Below are 25,620 nucleotides of genomic sequence, written 5' to 3' on the forward strand. Positions count from 1 at the left end.
CCCTCCCCCACTCTTAAACCATACATCTTTGTAGACTAGGGATCTGTCAAATGCCAGTGCTAAGCCGGGAACGGTGGTGCACGCCTTTAATCGCAGCACTCAGGAAGCAGAGACAGGAGGCTCTCTGCAAATTTCAGGCCAGCCTGGTCTACAGAGCAAGTCCCTTTAGCTGCCCAGTGGCTGTCCCATCTGTCTGTGATGAGAAAGTAGCGTTCCAGGCCCAGGCTCCACCCACCACAGTTTTTATGCAGGAGCCAAAAGAGAAGCCTGCTTCTTCACCTCAGTCTTGCCAAGGAAGGAGTAACTGTGTTTGGTATGGTGGCTGACCTCAGTTTTCTTCATTTTCTAGAGAAAGACACTGTAGCGGGTCCCAAATTTACCGACATCGCAACCTTCATGTTGCTAGGGTGAGTCAGAGGTCACACCTCCCTTTTTAAGAAGCACTTCCAGGCCTTTCTCTCAAACCAGGCAGCCTGAGCCGTGAACAACGCAGCAATGGCCAAGATTGAGGCTCAGGACTCCTGCGGCAAGAAGGAGGAGGAGCTGTTGAAACAACTGGACGATCTGAAGGTGGAACTGTCCCAGCTTCACAAAGTGACAGCGGGTCCGCGTCCAAGATCTCCAAGATACGAGTCGTGTGCAAATCCATCGCCCGTGTCCACACCGTTATAAACCAGACTCAACAGGAAAACTTCAGAAAATTCTACAAGGGAAAGAAGTATGAGCCCCTGGACCTGCGGCCCAAGAAGACCAGAGCCATGCGCCGCCAGCTCACCAAGCACGAGGAGAGGCTGAAGACCAAGAAGCAGCAGCGGAAGGAGCGGCCGTACCCACTGCGCAAGCGCACAGTCAAGCCTGAGACGACAACGACAACAAAGTGCAAGACTGAAAAAAAAAAAAAAAAGCACTTTCCGGGTAATAAATATTCATTTGTATCATTTGTATCCTGCAGAAAGAGGACCAGTTGGTGGGTGAAATGGCTGTTCCTGGTGTCAACTTGACTGTATCTAGAATGAACTCCAATCCAGAATCTGTGATCCGGATCTTGAAGCTGGAAGGCACAAGTTTCTTACATGGAGATCTTGAGGCCCAGTAGCCAGGAAAAGCTTAAGCGCAAGATCTCTGAGTTCAAGGTCAGGCTGGGATAAAGCTAGTCCCAGATCCAGGCGTGGTGGTGCACGCCTTTAATCTGGGCCACACCTCCTGCTGGAGACCTACAGAATAAGAAGGACTTTGGAAGAAGGAAGACTTGCTCTTCACTGCTTGCTTCTATTGGCCAGCACATCTGTTGGAACCCACTTCTACAGAAGAGCAGCCGAAGCAACCAGCCTCCTGGGACTGAGAAACTACTAGGTTCTTGGACTTCCCATCCACAGCTGACCATCTGGGGGAGTCGGACTACAGACTGTAGGTCATCATAATACATTCCCTCAATATAGAGAGACATTCCAGACTTTCTGTGACTCTAGAGAAACCCGACTAATACAGCAGGTCTCACACTAGGGAGGGGCTGGTTCTTAGAGCCTGCGGTAATCGATCCCCACCAGGGGAAGAGCAAATGTGGCCAGGTGCCCCGCTGACACTTGTGCCCTGAGACCAAGAGGAATCGGGCTGCATGCGGGTAATGTGGCTGGGAGCTGAGTTTAATGAGACAGTGTCTTGTGGAGTCTCTGGTAGGTGGACTCTTTGCATGCATTTAAGACATTCAGATTCAATGATTAGTGAGATGTGTTTTGTTTTGTTTTTGACAGATTCTCACTTTAGCCCTGGCTGTCTTTGAACTCACAAAGATCTATTTGCCTCTGCTGAGATTAAAGGCACGCACCCCCATGCTCCCCTAAAGTGATTCTTAAAGGGGTGTGGATGTAACTTAGTAGGTGCTTGCCTAGCATACAGGAACCCCGACCTCCAAGGGGGAGGTGAAGGATTAGAAAATTTGGATACCTGTCTGGAAAAAAAAGTAAAGAAAGCAAACCACGATTCTTTTATTTTTATTATTATTATTATTATTATTATTATTATTATTAAGATTTGATTATTTATTTTATGTGTATGAATACACTGAAGCTATCTTCAGACACACCTTAAGAGGGCATCAGATCCCATTACAGATGTTTGTGAGCCACCATGTGGTTGCTGGGAATTGAACTCAGGACCTCTGGAAGAGCAGTCAGTGCTCTTAACCACTGAGCCATCTCTCCAGCCCCACAAACTACAATTCTTAAAAGCTTGACTTAGAAACAATAGATTCAGGCAAGAGGCAGGAAGGCCATCTTAGGCTACATGATTCAACACAGCTTTTTGGGAATGAGCTGAATCGCTTAGTGGGTAAGGCTGTTTGCTGACAAGCCTGAAGACTTGTTCAACTCCTGGGGAAGCATCACAGGATAGAAATGAACTGACTCCCACAAGTTGTCCTCTGACCTCCACAGTCATGTGCTGTGCTGGCACAGGTGCATGTGCAACATTAAATAAATGTACAAAATAAGTAAAAGATTAGATAGATATATAAATAGACAGATAGATAGATAGATAGATAGGTAGGTAGGTAGGTAGGTAGGTAGATAAAGCCAACTGGGCTACACACTGCCCAAGTCAACCAAACACAGACACTCGTTTTTTTTTCTTCCTAGTGTTCAGAGGCCATGCCCAGTCTCCTTTCTGTGAGCATCAGGCTGGTCTGGAGCTCACACTGTATACCAGGCTGGACCAGCCTCGAAGTCACTGGGAAGTCTGAGCAACCAAGTCCAGCTTCCCAGCAGTTTCGAAGAGGCTTAACTGTGCAGGTGGAAGTCCAAAGCAAATCTTTATGTCCAATCCACACCAAAGGGAACAGGGCACTTGGATTCTCTCAGAGGCTGCCTGCTGCCTTTGTCTGTGCCGTCAAGCACACCTGTGTGTGTGTGTGTGTAAGAGAGTGTGTGTGTGAGTGTGTGTGTGCGCCTATACACTAGTTTCATTGGAGCAGTGAACTCTTATAGATTTACATGCCAGGCTCGTTTTCCTTTTGGCTATCTGGAAGGGAGAGCCCCCATTAATGGTCCATCAATTTCCTTGACTTGTGCATTTTGCAAACACTTGCTTTTGCCTCTGATGGAGCATCTTGTTGAAATCCACAAATTACAGGTTCCTGTAACGGCAGGCAGCGGCCTACATCCCGAGACGCCAGCTATAAAATGCCAGCAGGCGATGGTGTTTTGCCAAAGGCTGTGAGTTTGCAGATGGAGAAGCTGCCTTAAAGGTGGGTGAGCCTCTGTCAGCCTGGCAGCTGGGCCAGATGTGTACTAAGGAATTCAAACCTTTTTGCTCACCCTGCAGATGGCCACGTCCTTAAGTGGAGGGTGGGGCTGTGCACCCCCTCTGTGTGAGAGTGATAAGACAAACTGGAGTTCTGGCTAGAGTGACAGCCCTTGGGGCAGAGCACAAGTGGATGGTAAGAGGGACCAGGTCACTGTCCTGTCCTGCACAATAGCATACTTTGTGTCAGGTAGAGTGACTTACCTCTGTCATCCCCACCAAAGATAGAGGGGGAGGGGCTGATGCAAGAGGGTTGAGGTGAGGTCAGGGCCAGACTGGACTACACAGAGAGATTCTGTTTGAAAAGCAAAACAGAACAAGGGGCTGGAGAGATGGCTCAGTGGTTAAGAGCACTGACTGCTCTTCCAGAGGTCCTGAGTTCAATTCCCAGCAACCACAGGGCGGCTCACAGCTGTCTGGAACTCCGGTTCCAGGGGATCTGGGGCTCACACAGACATACATGCGATCAAAATACCAATGTACATTAAAAAAATCAAAACAAAACAAAATGGGGTTGAGAGTTGACAATGGCAGCTCAGGCCCTTGAGGCTCTGTGTCCTAACCCTGCAGAAACTGTGTGATTGGTGCCCACCTGTGACCCAGCACTTGGGAGGTTGAAGAGAAGAGACCAGAAGTTCGAAGTTATTGTCGGCTATGAGTATAGTGAGTTTTTGGCTAGCCTGAGCTACATGAAACCCTTTTCCAAATAAACAAACAAGGGAACACGGGGGAAAAAGATACTTTGAAGTTGGGCATGGGTGGTACATGACTCTGATTGCCCCTACTCAGGTGGCAGAGGCAGGAGGATCTCTACGAGTTTGAGGTCAGCCCGGTCTACAGAGTTCCCCAGGACAGCCAGGGCTACACAGAGAAAACCTGTCTCAAAAAACAAAAGAAACAAAGATACTTGGAGTCTGGTGTACCGAGCCCCAGCACATGCCTTGGCATGTTATCCCATCTGTCTGTGGACATTCTCAGAGTGGCCACTTTTGGTCTGCAGTCAGCCTGGCTATTACATCTCTATTACTTGTCTGTAAGTTTCTGCCCTTTGGGGAAACCCCTAGCAGCCTGGAAGACCCCAGTACCTCTGAGTGTGTAATATGGTCAAAGGCACATGGCTGTGGGACAGGGTGGCAGGCCAGGGTGTGCTTCCCAGCCCTGAGCCCTCAGTTTCCCCTTCTGTCAACCAGGGATTGTGCCGCCTACTCAGTGGAATGGTGGGAGGTGGATAACTCAGTGGGAGGTAGATAACTCACACAGAGCTCAGCATTAGAGCAAACAGTACACAGTATCGCCCCGCCCTCCTTCCCTCCCCAGACCCAAACCCAGCTTTCCTCTCTTGTGAAGATGGTATTTCCTTACGGGTGTTCTTTCAGAGTGTGTGCAAAGGGGAGAGCATAGGTTGAGGCTCAGTGCAGAGCAAAAGGACCCAGCTCTGCTCGACTCTTCATCCTGGGAAGAGCAACAATGTTGCTATTGACTGGAATGGCGCTCTGTTGCCGGGAGAAGCTGCGGCATTGGTCCTACCCCCACCCCACAGTGACAGAGCCATTCATTTCTCTATGGGGGCTTCTTGGCAGTTTCTTTTGTACCCGTGTGTGCCTATGCCTTTGTGATGTGTGTGTGTTTCTGTGCTTGTGGGGGAGGGCTGTGTGTATCTACGCCTTTGTGATGTGCGTGTGTGCATGTGTGTGTCTGTGTTTCTGCGTGTGTGCATGAGAGTGTTTGTATGTGTGTGTGTGTCTGTGTGTGTATGTATGTGCGTGTGTGATAAGAGTCTTGGATACCATCATAGGCTATGCACACCTGTAATCCCAGCACTGGGAGACAGAGACAGACACAACTAACCGGTCTTGCCAACTGGTGAGCTGCAGGTTCAGTGAGAGATTGTGTCTTAAAACAGTAAGGTTAGGGGGGGGTTGGAGATGGCCCAGTGTGTAAAGGCTCAGTTTGGGTGGTGGGGCATGAGGTGGCCCCGCATGCTGGCAAGCCTGGTGATAGGAGCTTCATTCTCTGGATCCACATGTAAGCCGGGGAGTCACAACACCCACAGATTGTCCTCTGACCTCCACACATGCATCACAGCATGTACACAGAGAGACAGACACACGTGTACACACATGCACACACACACAAACACACCAAATTACCAATATGGTAGTATTAAGAGACAGGCCTTTGGGAGGCAGATACAGTTAGAGGACACCAGCCTCGTTTAGGACCAGTGGCCTTTCTGCCTGCCACACAAGCAGGGTGCACAGCAGCTAGGTGGCCATCTATCTGCACACCAAGAAGCCTCACCAAGAACCTTGCTCTTGGATCCGCCAGCTTCCTGAACTGTGAGCACCCAGGTCCGCTGTTTGAGCCCCAGGCTGTGGCATTTTATGACAGCAGCTGGAGCCAACTCATCTGGATGGCTTTCTGGGTTGAGGCTTCTGTCTTCTCCGAAGCTCCTGGTGCCTGGTGTCTGTTGGGAGGACAGCCTCCTGCCTCTCTGACGGACGAGATTCCGCTGTCATCCCTGGTCTGGCCACCTCCCTGGAGAGCTGGGCCTCCAAGTCTTCTGTGTCTCAAGCTGGGGTCTGTGACACCCCTCCTGTGCCATCTGGGGGTAGATGTGGATCCAGGGGCTGTGTTCCGGGGTGTGCTTATCCTGTCTGTGCCCTGAATTAGGCTTATCTCGGTGGCCTGTTCTGAGTCAGGGGTGGAGAAGGGACAGGGAGGAGGAATGGTATCCACTCATTGTATCTACAAAGTGCACACTTTCTTTGTGTGGCTACAAAACGTCTGAGCGTTGGAAGTGCACCTTCAATGACCTAATTGGTCCCAGTCCTGGCTTGGTGTCCCGAATCTGGCTCTTCATGGATCTAAACGGGGGGAGGGGGGCACTGCTAGGACACCCCTAAGTTGGCAATAGTTCACTTCTTGGGGTCAAGTCTGTTTTCTACTGCAGCTGCTACCTGCAGCCTCAGATCTCAAAACCTTTGTCTCTGGCTTTGGGAAGGAGACGTGCCCATAGCTGCTGAGTTAACACCAGGAACACCACAGTCTCACTCTGACACCCATGCCGGGGACCCCACCAAGCCCTGTTCACACGGAAGAGGTGCTGCTTAGACCCTGGATCCACAGAGCCCCAAGAGAATGGGGGTGGGGGTGGCAGCCGCACCAGTCTGTGATATTCTTCCCACTGGTTTCATCCCCTCTCCATCACTGTGGCTTTTCTTCCTATGATGAGAGTGGGCTATTCCACATACGTCTCTGCAGAAGCAGGCATGGAGGAGGGGCTGGGGGAGTGGCTCAGTTGGTGGAACCCTTGCTTAGCATCCAGGAAGCCCTGGGTTTGATCTCCAACACTACATAAAGCAGACATGGTGATGCATGCTTGTAATCTCTGAATGCGGAAGGGGGCAGGAGCTCCCAGACAATTGTTTCAAGCTTGCTAAGTAGACCAGGCTAGACTGGAATTCAGAGATTGATTGCCTCTGCCTCCCAAGTACTGGGACTGAAGGTGTACACCAGCATACCTGGCTTCTCAAACTGCCTTCTCAACGCTGGCATGTTGTGCTGCCTGGAGAGGCCCGAGGCTCTCCCTCTCTGCAACTCCACCTGCAGCTGGGGCAGCTCTGCTCCACGCAGCAGCAATGGATTCCGGCCTGCTCCCCACCCGTTTCTGTTAAAGGTTTATTCTGATTGGGCATGGTGGTTCTCTCCTTTGATCCCAGCACTCAGGAGGCAGAAGCTAGTGGAGTTCTGTGAGTTCAAGGCCAGCCTGTTCTATATAGTGAGTTCCAGGACAGCCAGGGCTATACAGTAAGCCCTTGTCTCAAACAAACAAACAAAACCCCCAAGATCTTTATTTGATTCTCTGTGTGTGGGACTGTGTGGAAGTGTGTGAGAGAGAAAGAGTGTGTGTGTGTGTGTGTGTGTGTGAGTGTGTGTGTGTGTGTGTGTGTGTGTGTGTACGTGCCCACAGGGCTCAGAGACATCGGATTCCCTGGAGCTGGAGTTGCACATGGTTCTGAGCTGCTGGATGTGGGTGCCATCCCTCTAAGCCCCTGCTCCCACTTCCAGTTCACTGAGCTCGCAGTTGCTCTGACCCTCTAGCCAGACTTCTAGGTTACCATGGTTGCCCCTGTGGGGTCCCTCCCCTTTCTACAAGGAATCTTCTCCTTCCTCCTTGACAGTGATTTTTCTCCCACCAATCCCCAGATCAGCCCACAGTAGTTGTCATTCCTCACCCCAATAATACATGGTCTCATGTAGCCCAGGCTAGCCTCCAACTCTCTTATATAGCTGATGCTAATCTAAAACTCCTGATCCTCTTGCCTCATTTCCTAAGTGCTAGGATTATAAGTGTGCAGCACCACATCTAGCTCTGAGTCCTTTTTTTTTGGGGGGGTGGGAGGTGCAGTCCCTGGGATGTGGATTTTCCTTCCCATGTAGAAAATGAACCCCTCCAGTACAGGACCCTGGTCTTTTTCATTTAAAATTTTTAAAAATTAGGCAGGGTCTTATTCTGCTGCCCAGGCTGACCTTGACCTCATCATGTAGCCCAGGATGGCCCCAAACTCATGGCAGTGCTACCTCAGCCTCCAGAATGTTGACCACAGGTGTGAGACCCGACACCTGGATTTAGACCCAGTTTTGTACTTTGTTCCCTGAAAATACTTGGTGGCCCTTTCCTCCTCCATCCTTCCATCTTTGCCCCCTCCCTCACAGTCTCCTTTTTTTTCTTTTTGGTGGGGGTAGGGAAGAGGAAAACAAGGTAGAATTCCTGAACCCAGGAGGTTGGCACCATGTGACTGTGTCCCCAGGCTGGCGGCTCCTGCTGTAGGAGGAGATTCAGCCTGGTTCCCTTAGCTGCCTGACCCATCCCCACCAGGAGTCCCCACAGGCCCCAACCTGGGTCTATTCTTATCCACCCACTGAGCACCTGTGCCAGAGTCCCCTACTTCTGCTGCCCCCCAATACACATGCTGACACGTGAACCCCGATCTCCCTGCCTAGAGCCAGCGGGGCTCTCGCTCAAATTAGGAGGCAGGGGAGTTGCTGAGCTTCTCAGCCTCACTGTAATTCCACTAATTATAGCTGAAACCTGGAGCAGCTCTTTCCCATTATCTGCCTAATTCAGGTGCCCCCCAGTGTAGCCTAGTCCTGCCCAGCCCACATGGGCTACTGGCTTTAATCCTCCTGCTGCGGTTGGTGGGGGGGGTCTTTCTTGTGGGTTCCTGCCTTGGATTGGATATGCCCCTCCCACAGCATACAATGAAGCCTAAAATTCCAGGGCCAGAGTGTGACCATGTTAGAGACTGTGTTTTGAAAGGGGTGACTGAGTTAACCCCAGGTCTTTAGGGTAGGATCCTGAGTTGCTGTGTGCCAGGAGGAGGCAGCGAGGTGGTTGCAGGGGGTTCCTTCAAGCCCAGTGCCTGGGTTCTATTCCCGGAAGCCATGTTCCTCTCTGACCTCCACATGTGTGCCCCAAGGCATGGGTACACTCTCTCTTCCCCACAAACTACAAAATAAAAAGAGTGCCAGTTTCGGTTGGGGGTGGTGGCACACGCCTTTAGCCCCAGCACTCTACAGGGTAAGAAAGAGAGACTCTAACCGGGAGGCCACTAATCTAGGAGTGAGACCTTGTCTTAAGTAAAAGGGGGAGAGGAGAAGCAAAAAAGACCCAAGAGAGGATCCTGGAAAGACTTACAAGCCAGTAGAAGTCCTCAGGGAAAATGCTTCTGCCCACAGATTGACATCAAGCCCCCAGCCTTGGGAATTATGGGAAATTTTTCTTTTCTACCCTTCAAGACACCTGGTGTGCAGCACTGTGACATGTCAATCCCATGAGTGATGGCGACACCCTTGGGAGAAAAGCCTGAGGTGCAGTAGGGCTCCACATGCACACCCCTATCCCCCAGGAGGAAACCGCCCAGGGGTCCTGCTCCAGCACCAGCAGAAGGTTGTCAGTCCTGCACGTGAGTGTCAATTTTGTGCTGGTGAGTGTGGGAGCATTTGGGTACACTCCAGCCGGGTCCCCCACATAGGTCTTGGCAGGTGTAAGGTATGCATTGGAGTGTGTTCATGAGTGTGTCTGTGTGTCCCCGTGTTCAAACGGGGTACCAGTGACTTAAGCACAGAGTCCCACCTCCATCCCACAGAGCACACCCTACACCCATTCTGCAAGTGTGTCAGGAAACCCACTGGTGGCAGCTTGTGTTTCCTGAGTGTGTCTGGCCCACGGTATCTCTTCGGTGGCCTAAGGACAGGAAGCAGAGCTCATGAAGGCTCATGGTGACACTCAGCCCCAGCAGGCTGGGTCTGAAGGACATGAGAGCCACTCTCCAGTGCCACTCTCTGTGGGAGACCTGCTGCAGGGCACTGCTGGAGAATGTGAGCCAACCCAAACAGAGGCCATCTTCGACAGATCAGCTTGCAGGCGGCCCGCTGGACTGGGCCTGTTGACTGTTGCCTCAGAAGGAGAGGGTAGAGGGTCCTTAGACCCTCTCCTGAGATTCCAGCCATTTTTTGGAGCTATGTCTACCCAATTCTGCCCCAACTGCAGGTGGCCTTGGTCTTAGGGTATGATATAGGTTGGGGACAGTTACTGAGGGCAACTCCACTGGGTGTGATGATGAGGAAGCCATCATGTTGAGTGAGACTAGACCATTGCAACAGCTACTCTGGGGTCCCTATGTCCTGTAAGCAGTTCCTTCCTGTGCATCGGAAGTGAGCCCAGTGAACTCATTTGTTGAAGTTTGGTCTGTTGCTATGTATTGTAATGCTAAATTCTGTACCAGAAAGTTGGGGCCTACGAGTGACTTCTCACATTTATGAGCTTCCATTGTGCAAACCTTGTTCCTTAGTTTAAAACTGTTGGTTTTGGCTGGAGAGGTGGCTCAGTGGATAAGAGCACTGACTGTTCTTACAAAGGTCACAAATTCAATTCCCAGCAAGCACATGGTGGCTCACAACCATCTGTTTTGGGATCCGATGCCCTCTTCTGGTGTGTCTGAAGACAGCTACAGTGTGCTCATATAAAATAAAACTGTTGGTTAAATAAAACTGACCACAGTTACTGGAGGGATTAGAGGTAGGTGGGTTTTGAGTTGCCTAGTTGGGGGTGGAGAAGAGAGAGGAGAAACCAGGAGGAAGAAGGAGAAAGGAGAGGAGGAAGAAGCCATCTTGAGGAGGGATGGACCCTGGCACATGGCCAGGAGAAACAGCAAGTATCTGGGGTACACCACTGGGGAGGTAGCCAGGCCAGCAGTTAGAAAAGTAGATTGGGGTGAACCTCCAGTAACTGCCAAATCGAAATAAAATAACCATAGTCTGAGTCTTGCTTATTCATAAGCAAGTTGGGGATACGTTTAAAATGGCTGTACTACACTCATTCGTTCCCAGGTTGCACCTGGGTGGAAATCTGCTTTGGCTTGTTCTTAGGATGCTGTTTGCATCTTCCCAGGGAAGGGATTCTCCCAGCAGGTGCTGTCAAATTGTCCAAGACAGGACTCACCTCACTGACCATGCACAACAAAGGACTGGTCCCCTCAGAAGGACGAACATCAAATGTACTTCGCAGAACACATGCAGTTGACCCCTCGCCTACTGGACAGGATGGAATCTCCGCCTTGGAAATGGGTCAGGTCACCTGTCCATCCCGTTCCTTAATGGTGTGATTGCTGGCTACCACAGCCAGAATCCAGAGAGAGAAAGAGAGGCATGGTTTACCCAGGATCTCACTGGAGCTGTCGAGTTCCCTATCTCCACCTGGGAGCAGTCCAAAAGAATGCCCCTGAGGGAAAGCCCCAGGATGCCCCCGAGGAGGTTGAGTCCTGACCTTAACCTGGGTTTGGTTCCCCGGCACCGATTAGAAAACTGAATGGGTGGGTGCATGACCAAGCTCGGCTAAAAATCCCATAGAGCTGTGCACTTAATTAGCGCTGATGATTTCACATCAACGGAAGAAAGACATTCAAAGACTGTCTGCCCTGAGTCCCAGCTCAGCACAACGTCCGTGGGTCCGGTTGGCTCCTCTAGAGAGAAGGGGTGTTGGCTGCAGGGCCTCATGCATGAAGCTACCTGTCTCCACTCCACCCAGTCAGCACCTACCTTTCTTAGACTCCAGAGACTGGGGGAGGGGCTGTCAACAGTGTACACTGCCACCGTGCAAATTAAATGTGACAGCACACACCTAACCTGCAATCAACCAAAATAGCACTTGGGGGCAAAAATTCCAGACAATGCCTGACAGATAACTGTGATTTCAGAACGCACAGCCAACAGCAAGGTCTGCTATTAACCTCTGGTGTTTGGTGTCTCAAGGATGTGAGGCTTCAAATGAACTGTGCTAAAGGAGGCGGCAGTCCCCCGGGGAGGCAGCGGCAGGCTCACCCTTTTATTGGTTGTTTAGTGTGTGCAGGTACACCTGTTGCCAGGGGATCTGCCCACAACTGAGGGAGAGGTCCTCTAGCGACACCATCTACACAGTATGGTGTTGGTCAAGACTCACAGGAGCTGTGATCTGACCCTTATATGTGTATCTGCCAAGGCTGGGTCTTGATCCCAGGCCTTGTTCAAAGTCTGTGCTTTTTTATTTTAAAGGATTATTTATTTAATATATATATAAGTATACTATAGCTGTCTTCAGACACACCAGAAGAGGGCGTCAGATCCCATTATAGATGGTTGTGAGCCACCATGTGGTTACTGGGAATTGAACTCAGGACCTCTGGGAGAGCAGTCAGTGCTCTTAACCGCTGAGTCATCTCTCCAGCCCAAACCTGTGCTTTTGTACTGAGTTCCATGCTGGGCTGCATTGGGCAGGCCCAGGAGGAAGGCTCACATACCCCACACTCATTCCTTGAGAAGGTGATGTTTAAGGCAGCAGATGAGCCGCCATCTTGATTTTCAGTTTCAACCTCCACCGTGGTGAAAGGTGTATTCCTATTGTGCGGTTTGTCAGAGCAGCTGCAGCTGGCCTAGATTCCAAACCTTTCTCTCAGCCTCTCCAGGCAAGCAATCTGTTTGGTTTCCAGTCTCATGTGGACTTGTCAGCAAGGCCCAGAAGGGCAAGTCTGAGCCACTGGAGCCCCTAGACAGAAGCAACCTGGAGCTAGAAGCTTGGACAAGGTACGAGAGGAGCTTGGGGGCTTAGAGGATAACCTCCATGTGTCTGGATGGCTCCTACCTCACTGATTTAACTAGTCCTTCAGGATAACAGCTCCCAAGGCAGAGTTGGAAATTTACAGTTTCTAGAGCCGCTGAGGGCCACATTGTGAGTCAGGTGCTACCTGGGGGCTCAGACTTCCCATGGCGTTATTAGAAACTTATGCAGAATCCCTCCTGCTCTGTGAAAGAACATTGGGCAGGTCCAGTGTTTCTGGGAGAAGTTAGCTGACCAGAGCCAGGAGGAAGCAGGAGGAGGGAGTGGGATGTTTGGAGATGGGGACAGACCATCAGTGGGGGTTGCAAAGAAGGAAGTGGGGGGAGGGGGCACCCTGGAGTTCTGTAAGCTAGGTCTGGAAGATGTGTCCCATTGATGTTCTTTTTTTTTTTTTTTAGGTCACCCAAAGCCCCGGCTCAGTGCCACCTCACAAGGTTGTCACTTTCCCTGCTATTCCCGAATACGACCCAATTCATTATCAGCCTAAAAATTGATTTAGAAAAAAAAAAAAAAAAAAAAAAAACGAAGTAGAGTGTCAGCTGAAAGAAACACGGAGATTGCAGACGATGGGTGGACGCATTAGCATGCTTTAGCTTCCTACTTATCAAATTAAACCTGCAGCCGAGGGACACTTACTTAATTAAGAGACTTTTCATCAGCCAGAGATGAGAAGATGGGGAGAAAGTTCCTGCCCCACCTCCGGGGAGAAAGTGCTGAGTGCTGAGTGATGTCATGGGGCTCAGGAGAGTGCCAAGTGACGTCATGGCAGGAAGGAGGGGCCCTGGGGTGGGGAAGGTCTTGGTTACTTAGCACCTGCTCTCCTATAAACTATCAGTTGGAAATGCAGATTTTATTGTTTTAGTGCCCGAAGGATCACTCTTCATACATCTGCAGATACAAATCTTAGAGAAACTTCAGAGTGGGGGCAGGGGGAGAAGGAAGCAGGATTGGGGGGTTGGGTGGGGGAGAGAGGGGATCTAGGAGCCTGGGCTTGGGGAGGTAACATGACATTCTTTCTCATTGTAGACAAGTTACTGCGTTTAAGAGGGTGGAGGTAAGAGCTCAAACTGAGGCCCTGGCTTCCATCTCCAGAAGGACATAAACTGGGCATGGGGGTGCACACCTCTAATCCCGGCCCCTGGAAGATGGAGGCAGGAAGATCCAGGGTTGAAGATCCTCAGCTACTTTCTGAGTTTGAGGACAGCTGAGCTATAGGGCCTCATGAGACTCAGTCTCTCAAAACAAACCAGAGAGCCCGTCACTTTCAGTATATTTACGGTTTGAATGTGCTGCACACATCCATCCCTGTCTAGTTTTAGTGTTCCCAACATACTCACCGACCCCATGCTCTTCAGACGTCATCGGCAGCCCTGTCGTCAGCCCCTGGCCGTCATCGCCATGCTTTCTGGCTCTGGGCAGATCCTCCCCCACTACCACACACACACACACACACACACACACACACACACACACACACTCATCATCTTTGCACACTGTGATGGTTTGTATATGCTCAGCCCAGGGAGTGGCACTACTAGAAAGTGTGGCCTTGCTGGAGTAGGTGTGTCACTGTGGGTGTGGCTTTATTACCCTAGTCCTAGCTGCCTGGAAGCCAGTATTCTGCTAAATTCCCACCTTGATGACAATGGACTGAACCTCTGAACCTGTAATCCAGCCCCAATTATATGTACACACACACACACACACACACACACACACACACACAAACAAACACACTCACTACCCTGCATGCACGCTCACACCCACTCACCTTTACACACTACCCTTGACACTCAACACCTTTGTACACACAGAAACACATGCACCACCACTGCACACACTCACAATTTAGCACCCTTGCACACCCACAAACACACACCACCACCTTTGTTGTGCTAGGGATGGAATTCAAGGCCTTGGTCAAGAGCTAGATTATAGGTGTGTAATACACGTCCAGCAAATCCCTTTACTTCTAAGGCAAGTTCCCCATTAGAGCCTAGCCGCATCTTTGGAATGTGTTCACTTGTCAACTCTGTCCTGGTGGCCTGAGGTATTGACTTCTTCAGAAGCTGTGGGAGAGAGAGAGTCTTTATCCTGGGGACTGAGCTCCCTGGGCAAACCGACCTGCAGGCCCATACCTGGCCTTAGGACCCCTGATCAAAGTCTCAGCTCAGTAACTGAGCAGATGGGGCCTGAGTCTGGAGTCCTGGCATGCATGAGCCTTTCTGTGTAGTACTGTGTTTCTGGGAACCTCAGTTTCCTCATCTGTGAGGTGGGTATATGAACCAACACTTGGAACATGGTGCCTAGTAGTGATTGCTTTCTGAAAACATCCTGCCAGTTTCCTGTGGCTTCTGTAATAAAGATGAAATCTGAAGCATGGACAGTCCCTAGGTCTCCAGGGGCTTCAGCAAGACACTTGTCCCCTGTCTTATTTTCCAGAGTTCAGAGGCCATCTATGCTTCTGGGCTTTGGGTGTCTCCCTCCATCTGCAAAACCCACAATGGCTGATCGAGGTTTCCTCTGCTGTCTCCCCTGCCTCACATTCTTATGATTCCTCCTTCTATAGAAGAACCCTTGGGAGCCCATCGGATCCTCTATAGAGAGAATGTGGTATAAACATTCTGGGAAATAGTAAGAGATAAAAGAGAGAGCTGGGGAGAGCCATGAGAGAGGAAAGGGACCGGAAGGACAGACATAAATCAGCATGTAGACAAACTCAGGAAGATGCTGAGGAAGATGCTTAGGGAGACAGGAAGAAAGTAGTGGGTGGGGACTGAAGGAGAGATAACTAACTACACGGTAGACATAGAATTGTCTAAATGGGTTAAGTAAGTTACGAGCTAGTTAAGTAAGAAGGAGCCAAAGAAATGGCCTAGGTATTTAATAATAGCTAATTAATTTCCGTCATTCCAGGAGCTAGGGATGGAAAGAAGAAACAGACTTAAAAATTATTTAACAGATGGCACTCAATGTGAGGCATAGAATTCAAGTTTAGTGAAGTCCTAGGTGAGAGGCAGCAGGGTTGGTTATGTTGGCACTGAACATCCCGCAAGAACTTAGTCAGAAATCCAAACAAGCACCTCTAAGCTTCAGAGCGGTTCCTAGTTATTTTTGTTTGTTTGTTTTATTTTATTTGGTATTGTTACAATTACCATCCTGAACAAGAGGCCTGAAGTTCCCTTCTGTCAAGTTCCCTGTCCATTCCCTTCTGTCAGAGCAGCTCCTACTTCTGTCCCTTTAAACGGTTGCTTAGCAGTTGAGGCCAGGAATGGGAGCGGCAGCAGAGGTGGAAAGGGAAACCCTAGAGCAACTAGGCACTCCAGAGACCAGCCCAGCTGCCACAGAGGTAGAGAAAACAAAACAAAAAGCAAAAACACCCCCCTCTCCAGCATTTTAAAAAAGAGCCTTCCCGGATAGAAGCACCTTTAAGAAGCCCCAGCTGAGTAGAAAGAGAAGCTGCTTGAACTCTCTAGACAAGCACTTCCCAAAGCAGTTTTAGTCAGATGGAAGGCTAAGAGAGAGCAAGGGAGGCCTGACCTGAGGGGGCTCGTGCTGGCTAAACTGGATAACTCATAAACAGTAAACTCACTGGCAGCCTGGGACTCAGCCAGAGACAGAGTGGAAACCAGAGAGAGAGAGAGAGAGAGAGAGAGAGAGAACTCCCTGTGATACAGGTGATACACGGAAGGCAGGAAGGCCTCTCCTGGTGAATGAAGACAGATAGGAACAGGCAGGAACTGGCAAATGACAGATCAAGGTGAGAAGAGGGACTGAGAAAAGACAAGAAAAACTCCAAAGCAGCCAAGCTTCTGACCAGATAAGAAATGCTTACAGTTAGTTTAAATGCTAAGTAAGAACGGAGACTAGATAGAGAAAAATTATAGGTGGGTGAAAAAAGTTTAAAATTAATAAAACTAAAGGCAATAAGACGATTGTTATGCTGCCATTCATTACCTTAATATTAATAACCATAATAGTTGTTCTAAATTATTTTATTGGATAGTCCCTGTATTTATCATAATAGTTTTTTATACCTTTCTAAAGACTCGTATGGAGATACAAGAAAAGAAAAAATAAATATATATATAAAAGAAAGATACAGGCCATAGAAGAAAAATTAGATAACATTATAAATAAAAAATGAGAAAACCACTAAGATAGAGACAGAAGACGTAAGGTTAAGTCTATGGCACTACCATCTAATGAAAACCAGAAAAGTAAGCCAGACGTTGTTAGAAAAGCAACCTTAGCTTGTCGTGTTAGTGTGCAATGGCCACCTCGGGAAAAACTGAGATGGTATCCAGTAGAAAGGCTAGATTTAAAATATTATAAGGACTCAGCTTTAGTGGAAAAAAAATATTCCCTAGAGGCTTTTTAAAAAGCCAAGCTGTCAAATGTTTTGATTGTGGCAAGTGAGGTCGTGTAAAAAGGAATTGTAGGCAAGGCATTCCTAGAAACAATGTTTTCTGTATGGATGACACACACACACACACATAAAAACTGTCCCACCCTTCTGGCATACACAGACATTGGACTAATGAACGTAGATCAACAAGGGACAAAAGGGATTGTCAATAAACACCCTATGAGACCCCAATATAGAATTCAAGTCTGTCATCTCAGGTCAACCTCGGAAAAACTCTGCAGAACAATTTAACAACACTGCTCTGGGTATAAACATTAAGAACCCAGATATCAAAACCAGAGCAGCTTCAACAGATAAAACAGAAAACTCAAGATAGAGAGATCAAAGGCTCAATAGACGGGGGAGCAGATATAAGAAAGAGATCTGCGGGGCTAGAGGGATGGCTCAGTGGTTAAGAGCACTGACTGCTCTTCCAGAAAACCCGAGTTCAATTCCCAGCAACCACATGGTGGCTCACAACCATCTGTAATGGGATCTGATGCCCTCTTCTGGTGTGTCTGAGGACAGCTACAGTGGACTTACATATAATAAATAAATCGAAAAGAAAGAAAGAAGAAATGTGTATTACCTGTAAAAGCTTGTATGTCCACAGGGGGGAAAAAATCAACCAAAAAGTCAACCCTGACAAGATTCCCCCCTGAGGATACTGAGATGCTGAGACTCATAGTGTTCCAGCAGCCTGCTTGATGCTACCTCAGTCTGCTTCCTCAGTCTGCTTCACTGCTGTTACATCAAAACCTGCTCCCAGGACAGCTTCAGAGAAAGCAGCTAACCCCCAGAGGACCTCCATTTTCCCAGTCTGACAGAACTTTATTTAACCCTAAACTTTCTCAGCAGGCAGAGACTGGACAATAACTGCTTACAGCTATCTTTCTTTTTTCTTTAAGATTTATTTATTTTATATATGTGATACACTGTCGCTGTCAGACACACCAGAAGAGAGAGGACATCAGATTCCATTATGGCAGTGAGCCACCATGTGGTTGCTGGGAATTGAACTCAGGACCTCTGGAAGAGCAGTCAGTGCTTATATCTCTCCTATCTAATGTTACAGAGAAAGAGGGAAGAAGAGATGAGCAGAAAAAGGTGGGATATAGGAATAATATAGAAATAATTTCAAAAGGGTAGATTATTGAATCTACGTATCCATGCAATTCTTAAAAAATGCAGTGTTAAATTCTAGTCTATTTGAAACCTATTACAAACTGTTTAGGATACGTGAGAAATTCAATTGATCAAACTTGGTCATGTTAGATACTAGTCTAGTTTATTACAGAAATATTTTCTTCAAAATTGAACAGATAGGGCTGGAGAGATGGCTCAGTGGTTAAGAGCACAGACTTCCAGAGGTCCTGAGTGTAATTCCCAACAACCACATGGTGGCTCACAACCATCTGCAATGGGATCTGATGCCCTCTCCTGGTGTGTTTGAAGACAGCGACAGTGTGCCCATATACATTAAACAAATAAATAAATATTTTTAAAAATGGCAATTTATAAAAGTAAAAGAGAAAACCCCATGTTAGGATGAGGTGTTTAATTGAAAAAAAAAAACTCTTAAAAGTAATTGGATAGTAGATAGCTAAAACCAAACCAATCAGATATACTATAGACAGGTAGTCTTTAAAATCCTCAGAGAGCTGCCGAATATGGCACTTAAGAATGTTTTATTAATAAGAGATCTCTTGTGGCAAGGAGACCCGTGTGCTCCTGGCAGTACCCTCATTTCGTTTCAATGAAGATGATGAGCCCCAATAACCTCCTTAGGAAGTTTGTTTCATATGTAGCAGACTAGTCATCAGGAGGGGGGTGGGGGGGAGGGGGGTGGGAGGGAGGAGAGGGGGAATGCCCTTGCCTTAACTGCAGGCAGAATATCATTCAAACGGAACAAACAAACTGCAGGGAAGTTGACCCTCAATCTTTGCAATGACAACGCAGGCAAGTCTTTCATAATTCCTGCTTCACAAGAGTCTGTCCTATCCTGAGCCAGAAGGCTGAAGATGGAAGCTCCAATGTTATGAAGACAATTTGTGGGTGACTGTCCAGACATCCAGAAACCTCTGTCATTTCTCCAGTTCTGGAAGCTGCTGCTCTTCATTTCCTGCACACTCAGGTAACTTTCATTCCTTCTCCGGTCTCTGATAGAGTTGAAGACTAGATAATCTGGTAATTAAGCTTACGCTGTTAGGATTTAGAAAAATATAAAAATCTAAATGCGTTATGCTAGAAAAATCATAATTGGGAAGATGCTGAGGGAGGCAGAAAGAAGTGGGCGGGGACTGAAGGAGAGGTAACTAGCCACATGGTAGACATAGAATCGTTTAAATGGGTTGAGTAAGTTATGAGCTAGTCAGGGAATGAGCCAACGAAATGGGAAATGGCCTAGGTATTTAATACTAAATGATTAGTCTCAGAGTTATCATTCTTGGAGCAGGGTCTAGAAAGAAAAAACAGATTTAAAATTTATTTTAACATCCCCTCCAATAGTCCACGATCTCATATATTTATGATGGTTTTCATAGACTGCGTAAGCCCATCTGGACTTTCAGAGATCTGCCAACACCCTATCTTATTTTATTTATTTATTTTTCTTCTTGGAGATAAGGTAAGGTTGGCATTGAGCCCCTGACCCTCTTTCCTTCACCTCTGTTTCTTACATTTATTTATGTGTGTGTGACACACATGCACACGCACTGAAAGTACATGCATGTGCCACAGTGCATGTGTGGAGGTCAGCTTTCTGGAGTCAGGTTTCTGCTTCCACCTTGTGGGGTTTGGGGATCAGACTCTGGTCAAGCCCCTTATCTACTGAGCTGTCTGGCCCTCCCACAGCTGCCATGCACTGACATGTACTGGCTTCAGGCCCCTGGGGGACTACTCAGGAGCAAAAGAACTGTCTATTTTAAAAGTTTCCATGCTGATGGATGTGTAACTACCACACCAAAAGTCTAAGGCTGGTAACACATTGGGAGTCCTTGGTCCTAGCATGCAGCAGGTAGAAATAAATGAATACAGACCAAAGTAAACGCTTGCCCCTTGCTGGTGTTCTCAGAGCCTGGTTGGCCCCCTGGCACTCTCTCTTTTCCTCTCCTCCCCCCTTTTCTGTCCCCCTCCCCCTCTTTCTTTATCCCTACCCCTCTCCCTCTCCCTTCCTCTTCCTCTCCCCCCTTCCCTCTCCTCCTCCCTCACTTCCCCCTCCCCCTCTTCCCCTCCTCTCCCTTTGCCCCTTCCTTTCTCCCTCTCTCCTTCCTCCCTCTCCCCTCTCTCTTTCCTCTCTCTCTCTCTTCTCCCCATCCCCCTTTCCTATCCTCCCCCCTTACCCTCATAATTTTACTTCCCCTCTCTCCTCCCTTCCACCTCCCTCCCTTTCTCTCTCCCTTTCCCCCTCTCTCCCCCTCCTCCTCTCCTTTCTCCTCCCTCCCCCTTCCCCTCATCTCCTCCCCTCTTTCTCTTCCCCTCCCTCCCCCTCCCCCTTTCTCTCTCTCATTCAGGGAGGAATCCATGTAAGCACACACACACACACACACACACACACACACACACACACACAGCTGATGCCTTCCAGGCAGAACTGCCAAGGTACAGTAGCTCCATTCTCAGCCCCCACAAGCTGTGCAGCAGAATGGCTCCCTGGCATAAATAAAAATAAACCCCAGACACTGCTTTTCAATCGGAGGATTAGCCTAAATGTTGTGAAACAGAAAGCATGAAATATGCATTGGAAAAGCAGCCCTCCCTGATTGGTGGCCTCCTGACTGGCTCTAGGCGCAGGGTATGGGGCTGATTTTTCCCGCCCGCACCGTTGGTGATTTGTGTGTGGTGTCGGTAAATGCTGTTATGACATTATTAATGTTCTGCACTCCAGCAAAGGACAATGGCCTATTGCCTCGTAATGTGCTGTCTGCTGCTACACCGTGAGCACATGAAATGGGGATTTCAAACTCTGTAAACTGCTTGTTTCCTCCTGCCCAGGTCTATGAGCTATAGAAGCTTCTTGAAGCCCTGGGAAGGCAGGAGAGGAGTCAAGGTCCTGATGGCCAGATAGGGCCTGAAGGAACCCTGGTGGGGGTGTGCACAGGGGGCGGGGGGGGGATGGGGGATGGACGGACAGGAAGCTTCAGGGAACAGTTTACCCTTTGGCTTCTAGATTAAACCCAGATGGGGGCATACGTGTATGTGTGTGTGTGTGTGTGTGTGTGTGTGTGTGTGTCTGTGTGTGTGTGTCTGTGTGTATGTGTCTGTGTGTATGTGTCAGTGTGTCTGTGTATAGCCTGTGTCTGTGTCTCTGGGCTTGAGAGGAGAAAAAGAGGAATTGACCCCAGGAAGCAGGCCTTGCTAAATGGGTGGGGCCACATATACTATTCCGCCTCTGGATGGTAACATCCACAGAGATGCTGTAAGGCAGGCCACCAAGTGGATTTTACTGGCCTTGCACAGTGTTCTAAAAATATTGAGCCTACATTTTTAAATTATGCAACTTCACAGATTTTTTTTGGCTTCGTTTGAAGTAAGTAGCTGGGCCCACGGCCACACAAAGCAGCGACTGTCCATGCAGTTTTAAGGGGATGCAGGCCCTCAGCCATCTCCAACCACTCTGTCCTGTTCCATGAGGTCCCTGCGAAGGGATGGACAGTACCTCAAGTGCCATGCGCTCATGAAACATTTCAAATCACACCCTGATTTAGAACTGGGGTCTCTGCAGAGGGCCTTAGATGGGTCGACATCATCCCGAACCAGAGTTCGTCTTAGATGTTATAGGACAGGTGTGCTTCCACAAAGGGGACTTTGGACATAGAAAGACACATATATAGGCTACATGAAGACAGCGGAGAATGGCGTGATGTGTCCGCAGACCCAGGAACAGCAGAACTGCAGCTACCACAGAGGCTGAGTAAGGGCTGAGACAGCATCTCCACCAGAGCTCCCAGGAATCAGACCCTCTGACACTGTGAGCTCAGAGTTTCATCTTCCAGAATCCAGAGAGTACATGGCTGCAGACTTAAGCTACTCTTCTTATGCGGATGTGCTATGGTAACCTAGGCAACAACTTCAGCAGCTTTTCTGGTAGGTTTTATCTACTGGTCCTGTGAGTACACTATAGCTGTCTTCAGACACCAGAAGAGGGCATTAGATCCCCATTACAGATAGTTGTGAGCCACCATGTGGGTGCTGGGATTTGAACTCAGGACCTCGGGAAGAGCAGTCAGTGTTCTTAACTGCTGAGCCACCTCTCCAGTCCCTCCCATTAACATTTAAAAAACGAAAGGAAGAAAGCATGTTGGTCTGTGCTTTTAATTCTAGTACTTGGGAGGCAGAGGCAGACAGCCCTTCCTGTGTTCGAGGGTAGCCTGGTCTACCTGTTGAGTTTCAGGCCAGCCAAGGCTATATAGAGAGACCCTGTCTCAAAAAAGATTATGATGGGGTGTGATAGTTTGGGGCTGAAATCTCAGGATTTGTGGAGGTAGAGGCAGGAGGCTCATGAATTTAGAGTCAGCCCCAGCACATAGAAAGTTTCAGGCCTGTTTGGGGGGATGGTGTGGGGAGGGGTGGCCTGAACGAGAATGGCCTCCACGGGCTCACAGGTTTACATGCTTAGTCCTCGGGTGGTGAACTGTTTGGGAAGGATTAGGAGGTGTGGCCGTGTTGAAAGTCCCGAGCAGATCTAGGGTTCCCCTCTTTCTGACTGCTTTCAGCAGATCAGGATATAAAGTTCTTGGCTATGTCTCCAGCACCATGGCTACCTGAGTGTCACCAGGCTCCCATCAGAATGATAATGGACTAACCCCTAAAAGCGTGAGCAAATCCCCAGTTAAATTTTACAAGTTGCCTTGGTCACGGAGTCTCTTCATAGCAATAGAACAGTAACAAAGACCCTGGGCCATATGAGACCTTGCCTCAACACAAAGCACAGATGTGCCCCCAGTGTGACATTAGGACCTAATTAGAATAAAGCTTCAGTCTTGCTAAGTTCCACAGCTGAAACTGCTGTGGCCCAGGGGTGAAGATGCTGGTTTTGGGGTTCTGAGACAGGGACTCGTTTGCCTGGGAGCTAACCCCAAGAATATTGGCTGAAGAATGACAGATGTCACAGGGCAGAGAAAGTGGCTATTCCGAGGCCTGTGGTACCACAGAGCAATGGCCAACTCAGCAACCAGAGTGCTGTCTTACCGGGAGTGTGTGAGGCACGTGGCTCAGGGTATCACACCTAAGTGGGACACAGGCAGGGTAGGTATCTATGTATTGCTTCAGAATATTTCTGGGGGCACGTCAGTCTTCTCCCTAAATGGGGTCATATGCCCACAGACAGAGCTGAAGGAATGTGTCAGTAACAGATGTTTTAGTGTGTAGCGGCGCATGTAGAGAAGACGTGGGCACCAGCAGTGCCAGCCACAGTTGACAGTAACAATGGCAGCATCCACATAGCAACCTTGTGAAGTCAGTGCTATAAATAGCCCGAGTCACAGTGGGGAAACTGAGGCACAGGGCTCTTGTATTCAAAGTTGCGTAATAAGAGATTCGTAATTTCTCCTAATGTGTCCAGCAAGTGGCCATGTGCACCGAACTGCGCTGTAGAAACAAGGCTGGCAAAAGGGAGCACACAGCTAGACAACCTGTCATATCAAGTAACCCTCTCTCTTCCTCTTCATCTCCACCGGCTGTGAGCCTGTTGCTCAATGCCGGCCGGGGTGGGGGATCCTTCTGCTGCCCATGTGGGCAGGTCCAATGGAGCAAGACCCAGAGGAAGAGGGCATCACCCCCTCTGAAACAGTTTCATGTAGCCCAGTCTGGACTCAAATTCACTGTGTAGACAAGGCTAGACTTGAGTTCCTGGTCTTTCTCCCTCTACCTCCCAAGTGCCAGGATGGCGGCTGTACACTGCCACATGCAGCTGGAATGTCTTTTCCATCTTCTACGTCCAAGTTTCTGGTTGAAGGAAGGCCACCTCCCCAGATAGTAGAGGACAGTCATACCTACTATGGCAATCCCAGGTCCTACCCTCAGGAATGCCAGCTAGTTATGAACAAAACCTTTTGAGCTTGGGGATATGGGAGGTGCCTGGTCAGAAGAGACATGTTTTGGCATGTGTGCATGTGTGTGGGACTTGTATGGCATGATGCGGGTGTGAAAGTCAGAGGATGTAAGGGAGTGGGTTCTTTTCTTCTACACTGTAGATCCTGAGGTCATCAGTCTGTGGCAGAGCCTTCATGGACTTAAGGTGCTCAGGCTGAATCAACAACTACCCAAGACCAGACAGGCATGACTCTGGCCGTGGGTACTGAGTACAAAGACGGTGTGTGCAGCACCCCCTCTCCAGCGGCTCAGAAGAAAGTCCTTTGCTCTGTTTAGTTTTTGTTGTTGTTGTTGGCACAGGCAAGAGTTGCCAGTCTAGAAAACTGCCTCTATCAGATTGGCCCACAAGCTAGCCTGTGGGCATTTTCTTGATTAATAATGTAGGAGCTCCTAACCCACTGTGATGGTGCCGCTCTGGGCAGGTGGTTGTGGGTGGTGTGGAAAGCAGACCGAGGAGCCTTGGAGAGCAAGTCAGTAAGCATCATCCCCTCCCCCATCTTCTCATCAGCTACTGCCTCCAGGTTCCTGCCTCGAGTTCCTGCCCTGACTTCCTTTCATGACTGACTGCAATGTCCAAGTGTTAGCCAAGCAAAGCCTTTCCTCCCAAGAATACGGGAATCCTCCTGTATTCTCTTCCATCTTAACCTGGTTCCAGCCAACCACCCTGGCATCCCCAGACCCTTTGCAGCCGGTCCTCCCTCCTTTGAGCGGTGACTGCTTTGTCAGCTTCTCCAACAGCGTTCACCTGTCCCCAGCAATCTATTTGCCTTCCTCCCGGCCAATGAGAAAACAGATAAATCGGTGTTGGTGAGTTGGTGTGTTCCCTAGGCTAGGTAGCACATTTGCATTGAGCAAGGGCAGGCCGACCGACCGTGCCCAGTGAAAAAGAGAGATGGGTGGTGGAGGGAAATTTGGGCACTCAAGCCGGCTGCCTAAGGAAGTGTTTGAGGGTGATGGGGTCTCTGCTGGACCTCTAAATCATGCCTCTTGTCTGGGTGCCTCCAGCTGCCACAGCATGGCTGATCATTTCATTCCTGGCTGTCAAGACCGAACCCACATCAACTCTAAGTGACAAGTGACAGGACGGTCACTTTTTGGTCGCTAGTTGTATTCCAGGAAGCCCTTAACGCAGTGATTAAGAGGATCTGAGGCTAGACCTCAGGCATACAGCTGATGGCTCCTGACATGAATGCCCCAGCCTCACTTTATTATAGACAAGTGAGAAGTGGGAGGACTCGGGAGTTTCTCAGGGTGGACGGGTGTTGCCGAGAGAAGCAGCGGGTGAGAAGCCATAGGTACAGAAGCTCTTGGTGTGTGTGTGTGTGATGGTGGGGTGGCTCGTGGCCCGCAGGAGAGACAAGGACCCCCTCTCCTCACCCATCTCCCTTGCGCTTTGCAGTTATGGGAACAGCCTTGGCTCTCCGGGCTGCTGGATGCCCTAGGAAGTTGCACGGTCCAGGGAAGGGCGCACGGCCATGGCTCCCGCGCTCGCGTCCCCTCCTCCTCCTCTCACAGCCCGGGGAGGGAGCGCGGTAGGACCGCGGCCACCAGATGGCGCCCAGGCGCCGAGGAAGCGCGAGGCCGCTCCCGGGCCGCCTCCTCAAAGGGAACAATGCGGCGCCTCCGGTTGTAGCGCCGCGCGGGACCCCGGAGCCTGGAGCCCGGA

General features: G+C 49.3%; 1 pseudogene across 1 annotated transcript; it reads left to right on the plus strand.

Annotated features, from left to right (window-relative positions):
- Positions 1 to 495: 495 nt before the first annotated feature.
- LOC308425264 (large ribosomal subunit protein uL29-like) lies at positions 496 to 25,396 on the plus strand (annotated as a pseudogene). Its single transcript has 2 exons — positions 496 to 877; positions 25,354 to 25,396. The product of its transcript is annotated as a large ribosomal subunit protein uL29-like (transcript).
- The last annotated feature ends 224 nt before the right edge of the window (positions 25,397 to 25,620 follow it).

Source organism: Micromys minutus (assembly GCF_963924665.1).
Source record: "Micromys minutus genome assembly, chromosome: 10".
NCBI lineage: Eukaryota > Metazoa > Chordata > Mammalia > Rodentia > Muridae > Micromys > Micromys minutus.